Source organism: Macrobrachium nipponense, chromosome 44 (assembly GCF_015104395.2).
Source record: "Macrobrachium nipponense isolate FS-2020 chromosome 44, ASM1510439v2, whole genome shotgun sequence".
NCBI classification, from domain to species: Eukaryota; Metazoa; Arthropoda; class Malacostraca; order Decapoda; family Palaemonidae; genus Macrobrachium; species Macrobrachium nipponense.
In genome coordinates this window covers 16,106,395-16,116,394 of record NC_087221.1, presented here as the reverse complement: position 1 = coordinate 16,116,394, position 10,000 = coordinate 16,106,395, and the positions used below count along the sequence as shown (strand labels likewise).

The 10,000-nt window shown below is 36.8% G+C and overlaps 1 protein-coding gene across 8 annotated transcripts in view; it reads left to right on the top strand.

Annotated features, from left to right (window-relative positions):
• The first annotated feature begins 121 nt into the window (after positions 1-121).
• LOC135204045 (CAP-Gly domain-containing linker protein 1-like) overlaps positions 122-10,000 on the top strand; it is a 273,397-nt gene continuing 263,518 nt past the window's right edge. For all 8 annotated transcript variants that reach the window (XM_064234002.1, XM_064234000.1, XM_064234001.1 and 5 more), the window contains exon 1: positions 122-260. The gene's annotated coding sequence lies outside the window, so the exon portion shown is untranslated. The remainder of the gene's footprint in view (positions 261-10,000) is intronic.

Here is a 10,000-nt window from a genome sequence, read left to right as displayed (position 1 = left end):
CGAGGCGTGGGCGTCCCAAGGGCGTATCTCACACGTATGCTAATCCTCAAACTCAGAGAGAGAGAGAGAGAGAGAGAGAGAGAGAGAGAGAGAGAGAGAGAGAGAGAGAGAGTGGCATATAGTAAGTTTGGATGCGGCCTTCAGTCTGCTAGTATCAACTCAGCCAAACGGTGCCAGTCAACTCTCACATATACCCCGGGATTACCTGTGGAGAGACTCGTGCTTACATTGCCTGTTAGGGAAGGGAAGAAGAAGAAGAGGTAAAGTATAGTAAATAAACAAGAGCAAAGGATCATTCATTTGTTTTACCGAGGAATTACTTTTTTTTCTCTCTAATGCTTCAGTTATTTTCATTATCCATTAATCACTGATGCTATCGATATTTTCCTCGTCTTCTTCTTCTTCTTGCTGTTAGATCTTGATTCTCATATTAGATTACATTGGCTGCAGCATCTTCGCTTACTCCACCCCGACGATGAAGGATACTGTATAAGGTCGAATTGGCGATGACTTGCTCTCTCAATCCACGACAGAAGAGGAAGAAAACGGCAGCGTTTTTTACTCATCGTAACTTTGTCGGTGAAAAGTTTGGCAGTTTCTGAGGTGCTGTTAACATCCGTGAAGGCATCAATGCGGGCAAAGCAAGCAAGCAAGCAAGCAAGCAAGCAAGCAACCCTCGGGGGCGAATCTCCAGCGCGTGTGGATCCTTCACAAAAACATTTAATGAGAGGAAGCGGCGCTTGATGGATGCAATTGCGGTCCCTTTAATCTCCCCGATGACTGCTATCGTCGTCATTAATTCATTACTGATTAATTGGAATCGTGGGTGGAGAACACACCAATTTCACGCCCAAATCACATGCTGATGCTGATTACACACATGAAGTGCTGGGAACTCGGGGCGGGGGAGGGGGAGGGATTACCAAGCTGCACCTACATACGTACAAAACCAGAGGGAGAAGGACAATTATATTGGACAAACATTTGATGTGTTTGCATCTGGTGGTGTCATTTCGCTCACAGACTGTGATTCCTGTCACAATGCTTACTTTTGCTGGATACATGGGAATGAATCGTAAATGCAAATGGCCCATCTATCCACGGCAACTGTCACTATTAGGGAATTGGTTTATGAATAACGCAAACAGACAGTTTATTGTTATGTTCAAAATAAGAATTTATCGACTGCGCTGACTTAGATGTCAACGCGACCCGAAGAAGCGTTCTAGCGGAACCCTACTTTTCATTTCTAGTTTATTTTCTATCTTGATTTTTATTATTTCTAAAACAGTTCTTTTTTAAAACTCCTTTTCTTCATTTTAATTAATTTCTACTGTTTTTACTTTTATGTTTGTTAAAAAAGTCTTCTCTAATTTTCCATTATTTAGAAATTCGAAACGTTGTCTTCTTAATTTCTATCAGTGTTAAAGCCTTTCCTATTTTAACCCTTTTTGATGATATATCTGTAAAATTTTTCGACCTTTTTCCTAATTCGACATTTAAGATAAATGACAGAAATGAGTTAAGTTTTTAAACAGAATAAGTTTCCTGTTACCCCTTTTTAATTTTAATCATTATCTCCAAATCTTTTTTTATAGTTTTGTGGTGCTTCACGTTTTTACAAATTAAAATGCAATGATCTTCTTCTTTGTATATTTATTATTCAATTATCACTTTTCCTTCGTTTACTTTTTTCACAATCACACAGACATTCTCTTTTGTTGTGTCTTGCTTTGCAAGTTAATGACTGTTTAGAGTCGTTAAAATAATAATAGTAATATTAATAATAATAATAAAACTATAATTATCAATATTATTGTTATTATCATTAGTATTATAACAACAACAACAACAACAACAACAACAACAATAATAATAATAATAATAATAATAATAATAATAATAATAATAATAATAATAATAATAATAATAATAATAATAATAATAATAATAATAATAATAATAATAATAATAATAATTGTGTCATAAAAATCCACAATCATACATGAAAGTATATTACTAAGTAAATCAAACATGGACTTCCGAACACCTGAACGGTGTTCCTAATCAGTATTGACCTTAAAATGTAAGGTGAGAGGGTAGTTTCCTTCTGAAGAGTATCTAAAAAGGTGGGTAGGGCGAGAAGATAACAGCCAATCATCGAAGTGCTGGTTTGAATGTTACGTAATTCCAAATTCAACAGGCAGTTGCGCCAATCTCCTTGATCTTCGAACTTGCGAAGTTGCTCCTGCTTGCATGCATGTGTGCCATAGTCGGAAACATCCACAGGGACGTCGGCTATCTGGAGAGAGAGAGAGAGAGAGAGAAGAGAAGAGAGAAGAAGAGAGAGAGAGAGAGAGAGAGAGAGATAGAGAGAGAGGAGAGGAGAAGAGAGATGGAGACGAGAGAGAGAGAGAGAGAGAGAGAGAGAGGAAGCAGAGCATCAGGGTTCACACGGTTGACGTCAGTTTTGAAATTAAAATCTTTTGATTACTGTTTGGCAATGAACTTGTTATCTTCTAAAGATATTCCCATGTTTATAGCAGCACCTTCAACTAATTGGTGTTCGAAGGTCTATGTTTGTTTTACATAGTAATATACTTTAATATATGATTTTGGATTTTTATGACAGATTGTTCTTCACGAGATTGCGAATTTCTTCTTCTTCTTCTTCTTCTTCTTCTTCTTCTTCTTCTTCTTCTTCTTCTTATTATTATTATTATTATTATTATTATTATTATTATATTATATATAATATAATAATAATAATAATAATAATAATAATAATAAGAATGTGGAAACCCAGAAAGTCGAACTACATAGACCGAAACAGAGTCGGAACTCACTCAAGACACAAAGAAGTTGTATTCACATTGTTTGCCAATCTTCACCTTCTTTGTAGAACTTTACGACTGTTTTTGAATTGATTTTATTTTCCATCTCCTCCAAATAAGGGGGGATTTCTCACCACGTGACACAGTTCTTAGGCTTACAACTCTTCCGGGTTTTGAAAGGATGGGGAGATAGTCAGTCACCTAACTGAAACAGGTTCTCTCTCTCTCTCTCTCCTCTCTCTCTCTCTCTCTCTCGCTCTCTCTCTCGTCTTACTCTCTCTCTCTATCTCTCTCTCTCTCTCTCTCTCTCTCTCTCTCTCTCTAACTTGATCGAAACTAGCGTTGGCGGCCGTTTCTAAATTCTGTTTAGCTTTGATTTATCTCCGACACCCAGTCTTACCAGAAAATCAACTAGCATGAATGCTTAAAGAGACCCCTCCCACTACCGCCCTCCCGGAGCCCTTCATTACCGATACGCGTTTTTTGCAGAAGCGAAATCTAAGTTGAATTTAAAGGCAAGGAGCTCACGCCACTTTTCACTGCTCAGCATAAGATTAAGGTAAAATGGTAAAATGGAAATCTGAGTTGCTTTTCGTAAAAAAACAAAAGTGGTTGTATACTTAAGTATGCGGCAATCATCACTCGTTTAAAAAAAGAATTATGGATTGTATTTTCACATGTCTCGATTTATCTAAAACCACACACACAAACACACACACACATATATATATGTATATGATATATATATCTATATATATATATAATATATATATATATATTATATATATATATATATATATATATATATAGGTGTGTGTGTGTTTGTGTATCGAACTCGAGCACTCTGCCCACACTTATTCCTTGTCTACAACTGCGCTGTATCAACGTTTTCCTTATATTGTATGCATGTAACATCAAGTTCCCCTCTCACCTGTTTTTTCAGAGCATTTTCCTCATCCTCACATACCTTACAAACCCTGGCCAGCAGCCACTAGTCACACTGCCATCACCATACCATGGTTTTTCCATTTGCAATCTCATCAAATCCTTTTCTTTCAATTTTTCAGCCTCTCTATTGCCTCCCTTTACGTCATCAACAGGTACTTACACAATTATTAGCAAATTTACTCTATATCCACATTATACTATATACACATTATACAGTCCTGGGTCGATGAAGTAATCCTGAAGGCTTGTTTGTTTCTTTTTTCTTGTTTTTTGTTTGTTTGTGTGGTGTTTTTATGTTGCATGGAATCAGTGGTTATTCAGCAACGGGACCAACGGCTTTACGTGACTTCCGAGCCACGTCGAGAGTGAGTTTCTGTCACCAGAAATACACATCTCCCCCTCCTCAATGGAATGCTCGAGAATCGAACTCACGGCCACAGAGGTGGCACGCCAACACCATGACGACCACGCCACTGAGGCGCTTTGAATATGGAGGTCAGAAGAGAGGCAGAGCTAAGTAACGTAAGCCTTCAGAATGACTTCATCGACTCAGGACTGTATAATGTCAGAAAACATCCTAAATTTGTTTGTATATATATATATATATATATATATATATATATATATATATATATATATATAATATATATTGTGACGAATATTAAGCTCCAAATATTGTTTAACACTGGGGATAACAAACACTGTCTACCTGTCTACCTTTGTTTCTTAAGCAGGCAGTAATTAGGATTCTGCCGCGGACACGTTGTCATTTATAATTACCATCGGGTAGAAGTTATTTGCAAGGTATAGTGAATTGGATATTAAACGATATTTGTGGCTTAACAATCGAGAACTTAAATAAATGTCATGCATTCTTCTACAAAATTTATATACGCACACACTTACACACACACACACACACACACACACACACACACACACACACATATATATATATATATATAATATATATATATATATATAGAAAAACTAATAATTACAATACATTACAAAACAAATGATAAATTCAAAGGCTGAGAGTTGCTAATGGCCGTGTACACTTCATCAACAAGAACTGAGTGTGATTACTCGGCTGTTCAAACAAGTCGGAAGTTTGAGCCATGGTGGTTCTTGATGAGACTCCTCCATTTTCGCTCACTAATGGAGAATTCGATCCTAATATAGAAGGCGTACAAGCAAAAGAGGGTTGAGACCATTATCTTGTGGAGTTAACTGGGTTACTGCCATCGAGGAACTCGGCAAAATGATATTGGCGTTATGTCTTGGTTTATGAACACAACATCATTATTATTATTATTGTTATTATTATTATTATTATTATTATCATTATGTACTTGATATTTTCTTATCTCTACGATACTAAAAATAGACACAGGAGTAAAACACTATTATTATTATTATTATTATTATTATTTACTTACTGAAATATAAAATCTATAAAGTAAAGAAATAAGCTTAACAAAAAAAAAAGTTGTGAAGTAAGACATGAAAATTGAGCAACATGATGGAAATAAGATAACGAGTCTCTTAACTGTTGTAAGCAACAACGAGAACCCTTCGTGGGATGATAAGGAAAGGAATTTGAGCCTTAGCTCTTCTTGGAAGATGATTGTGCAGCATCTTGTCCCCCGAAAAACGAAGCTTTTGAAGAATTACTTTTTTTTTTATTAAAGTTAAAATGTATATGCTCTTATAGACTGACGAATATAATGCATGAATTCTTAATACATTCAAGATTAATTTTTTTATTTGATACAAGTCTACAAAATATTATCTCTCTCTCTCTCTCTCTCTCTCTCTCTCTCTCTCTCTCTCTCTCTCCTTCTCTCTCTCTCTCTCTCTCTCTCTCTCTCTGTTCCTTCCATCTTTAGAGCTTTCATGACTTACAAATGAACTTTCTCTGCTAATTTATTCTGTACCAATATATCATGAAATGGCTCTCTCTATATCTCCCTCACCTGGTTCTATCCATCAAAATCTATCATGATATAGAAATCTCTCTCTCTCTCTCTCTCTCTCTCTCTCTCTCTCTCTCTCTCTCTCTCTCTCTCTCTCTCTGTAAAGACGTTACAACAGAACTGAAAGAGTTTTAAAAAATGGCTATGCATTCAGAAGTGAATAAACAGTGCGATTTATTTGGCAATGTCCATCCATTTAAGGGTTTCCTCATCTTCAACCCTCACCCCTTCGTCCCTCCCCCAAATGAAAACACTAGCTAGTGGGTCTAAAGGTGCATTTTGATTCCTTCTAGACTCTTTAGCGCAGAGAGAAAAAGAACTGGGATTTGAATTTTACTGGGAGTGTGAAAAAAAAATGCATATCCTGTTGATTGAGATGACAATTCTAAATATCACCAGATTAGGAGGAAAGAGAAAAATCATTATCTCATCTCCCTCTTCCTCTTCTCTTTCTCCCTCTCTCCTTCCCCTTTTCATCTTTTCCTATCTAATAAGCTTCCTTCCATACCATCTTTTCACTTATTGCGAGCCTACCTACCGAGCCTTATAAATCCTCTGAAAAGGTTCTTAGTCATTTCAGAAGGCAAAAATTACTTTCATTCATCTTCTTCACTTCTCCCTCTCCTCCTCCTCTTCTTCCTTAATGTTCCTTCTTCTCCTCATTCCTGAGAGTGGCGATTTATCAAACACTAACGTTCGCACATCTTCGGTCTTGTGCTTTCATCGGTATATGAAAAATGAAAGGTGAAATTTTCAACTTCCTTCTCTCTGTTTTCTTTTCCGTCCTCTATTCTTCTCTGACTTTGAATACACTCCCTTCCTTCTCCTCTTATTCTTATTTTACTTCCCGTTCTTTGGATGCAAGCAAATCAAAGGGTCTTCTCTTAATTAAGGGAAAAATTCATAAGACGAAAAATTTAACAATTTCTCTTTCAAAGTCCAGTTTTATCTCTTCTTCTTCTTCTTCTTCTTCTTCTTCTTCTTCTTCTTCTTCTTCACCATTATGAGCGTTCCTATAAAGGTTTCTGCGTATCCCAAGAGTTGTCTGTAAGACGGGAAGTCCACCTTCTTTAAGGATATGTTCATATAGCTACACCCACTCAGGGACTCTTACTCGGTCAAAATGTCTTTTGACTGTTCGCCTACGTCTAGTCCTTTAATGTGCTGCGAGAGATTATCTAGGAAATTTTGAGACAATACCCAAGGAGTTTGGTGGGAGCGGCAATAGGACATCACAATGTTCTATAAAGTTCCATAAATTGACTTTATTATAATATTAGTTATAGTATTCATACGTACACTGTACATACATGGATGCATACGCCACTTTCATAATACGATACCTTGCATTTATGGTTTTACTTTCGTAAATAATCATTGCGCTCACAAAACTAGTTCTGTCATGAGAAGACGTTCCCTTTACCTATTACCTCACTTCAGAGGTGTCGTCTGGCCTATTAAACTTTTAAATTTTCAGGGTTTCTGCATAAAGAACCATACAGCATTCACCAGAAAGTGGAATTTCCCACAATTTTGCTTTTCATTTCTGCCTGGCGGGTTACCTGTCTAAGTACTCGAACTTTCTTGAAAATTACAATAGTGTTTCGCCGGTTAAGCATCCCTGTACTTATACCGAGCTGTTAAACAACTAAGTTTTGTAATATATTGAGATCCAATTTTCATATCTGCGACTTTTTAACATAAAACATGATACAATCATAAAAGCTCCTTGGCCATTTCACCAAAAGCTCAGGAATACCAACCTGGAGGTCAACTATGTAAAATAGTCAAATATGTAAAGGATTTCTCTTTACAGGCATCATTTCTAATAAAAAATATGAATGTCTTATCTTCTGCTTTTCCTGCTTTTTTATTATAGTGGAAGGGGCGGGGGCGGGGGCGGGGTGTGTTTCGAGTGCCGGGTTTCTCCCTGACAACTACAGACCTACCTTCAATCTCCTATCTTCTTTTTCATACTTGATAACTGTGCCCGTAGACGATCAACTTTTCTGAATCATAATATTTTATGCGTCAATGCTCTTTTTTTGAATGATGTTCCCCAAAACGTGCAATAAAAAGTCCAGTACGCACCCTTAAAGATCGAATTGCATATCAAATTTGATTGTCTATGAGTACCCTTAACTCAGACCTACGCAAACAGAACCACTGCTTAATTTTCCGAAGTCTAGTACCGATTGTGATTAGCAATTCAATCATTCATCTTTTCTACTGAATGTGCATTATTCTTCAACCTGTATGAGTGACGTGGCCCACCCCCAAAAGAGACCAATCTAACCTCTGGCTTCCCTTATCAAAAGACATCGAATGATTAAATAAGCATTCAAGGGAACACAATAAACATGATTTGGAGCATATCGATTTTGATACACGAAAAACCACATTACCTTTGATAGGTGGGGAATACGAGTGTGTGTGGAGCAGTATTCACTAAACCTCATCTTTGTGTGATCTTGTCTAACGAGATAGCGCTGATGACCTATTGTAGGTCGGCTAAACATTGACATTTAGAGTTTTCTGAGATACGACTTTTCCTCGAATATCTTTCTCAGAATCAGGCAAGATTTGAGATATTCCATAAATATCACGACTCTTCATATGTAAAAAAAAAGGAGGGGGTGATTATCTACATTCATTTTGCATATAAGGATTAAGAACTGGTTTCCAGAAGCTACTGATAACTTTCGTTTCACGTCGCTCTGGATTTTTTGCTCATTAACACGGCAAATGAAAGTCTTCTCTTATCACTAGGGGTAATTAGCCTACCTTATCTGGAACAGACAATATTCTAGAGAATGGCTCTGTGTGTGTGTGTGTGTGAGAGTATGTGTGTGTGTGTGTTTGTGTGTATGTAAATACTTGTTCATGTCAATCTCTACCAGTGTGTTTATTCGTTTCAAGGTTTCATCTAATCAAGCAAGAACATCAGGACCACATTACTATCAAATATGCATTAAGACAATAACTTGCGTTTGGTGTGAACTTCTGGACTCATCCGAATAAATGAGACAGTTTGCAAGGGTGAGTCCCACCATTCTTATCTTTATGCCTCGAGTAGATGAAGATGGACTTTTAAATAAAACACCCAGAGATTTCGAAGCTTCTACTCAGAAATCTTTTCCAGCTGATGCCTCAGACATCCTTTGAAACCTGTATATCCAGAGAGAGAGAGAGAGAGAGAGAGAGAGCTCTCGAAGGACTGAAGAGTAAGGAAATCAAGTTCCAGTGATCTGGGGGAATGTTATTCCAAACTTTGATAACAGAGAGGAAGAAACAGCCACTAGATCAAGAAATATGAGATGCGGCGGTCAGGGGGGTGTTACAAGGACGCCTTGGAAGAGGAGGGTCTACTCTTTCAGCTTAATGGAACAGGAATCATTTTAAGTAAAACCTGCTCCTGGAGATAAGTGAGCACACGATATCTCTTCGGATGGGCTAATAAGTCTTTGGAACATACTAATCCTTGTAATTTACTATTGAAAAGTGACAAAAGGCCAACTTGCGGCCGAAAGAAAGTCGACCAAGGATGATGGCGAGTGGTCAACCAAATAGGCAAATTAACCTTTGATTCAAACACGTCCAGAACATTATTCCAGACAGGAACGAGTTAAGAGAGAATATCTATTTACAGTAAAGGGAGATTTAAGGATCTGAATAGTTCCATCTTCTTAAAAGTAGTCAGAATGGATGAGACTAAATTCAGTTTTCATACAAATATACAAGAGGTGGATGTCAAAACAGACAGAAAAGGATATAACGCTTTGTGGGTTATCATCTCAAATGATGGAAGGAGAGTAATTTTGGATGTCAAAAACACACAGAAATAGATATAACGCTTTGTGGGTGTCATCTCAATGATGGAAGAGAGTAATTTTGGATCGACATAAAAAAACATAAATAAAATAATAATATTTGGCAGTATTCTGAGCATAGGTCATCTTTTGTCGTCATTTATTTGTGCACAGACAGTTGCATGCAAGAATGGTCCTAAAAACGTGAAAATACGACATGCAAATAGGGATGGATGGGCCATCATTGTCAATACTGGCAAATATATAATGATAGAAGCGTTTTAGACCAAAATTCATTACCTTTCACACATACAATTCACACACACACACACACACACACACACACACACACACACACATATATATATATATATATATATATATATATATATCATATATATATCATGTATGTATGTATGTACATAAGGAG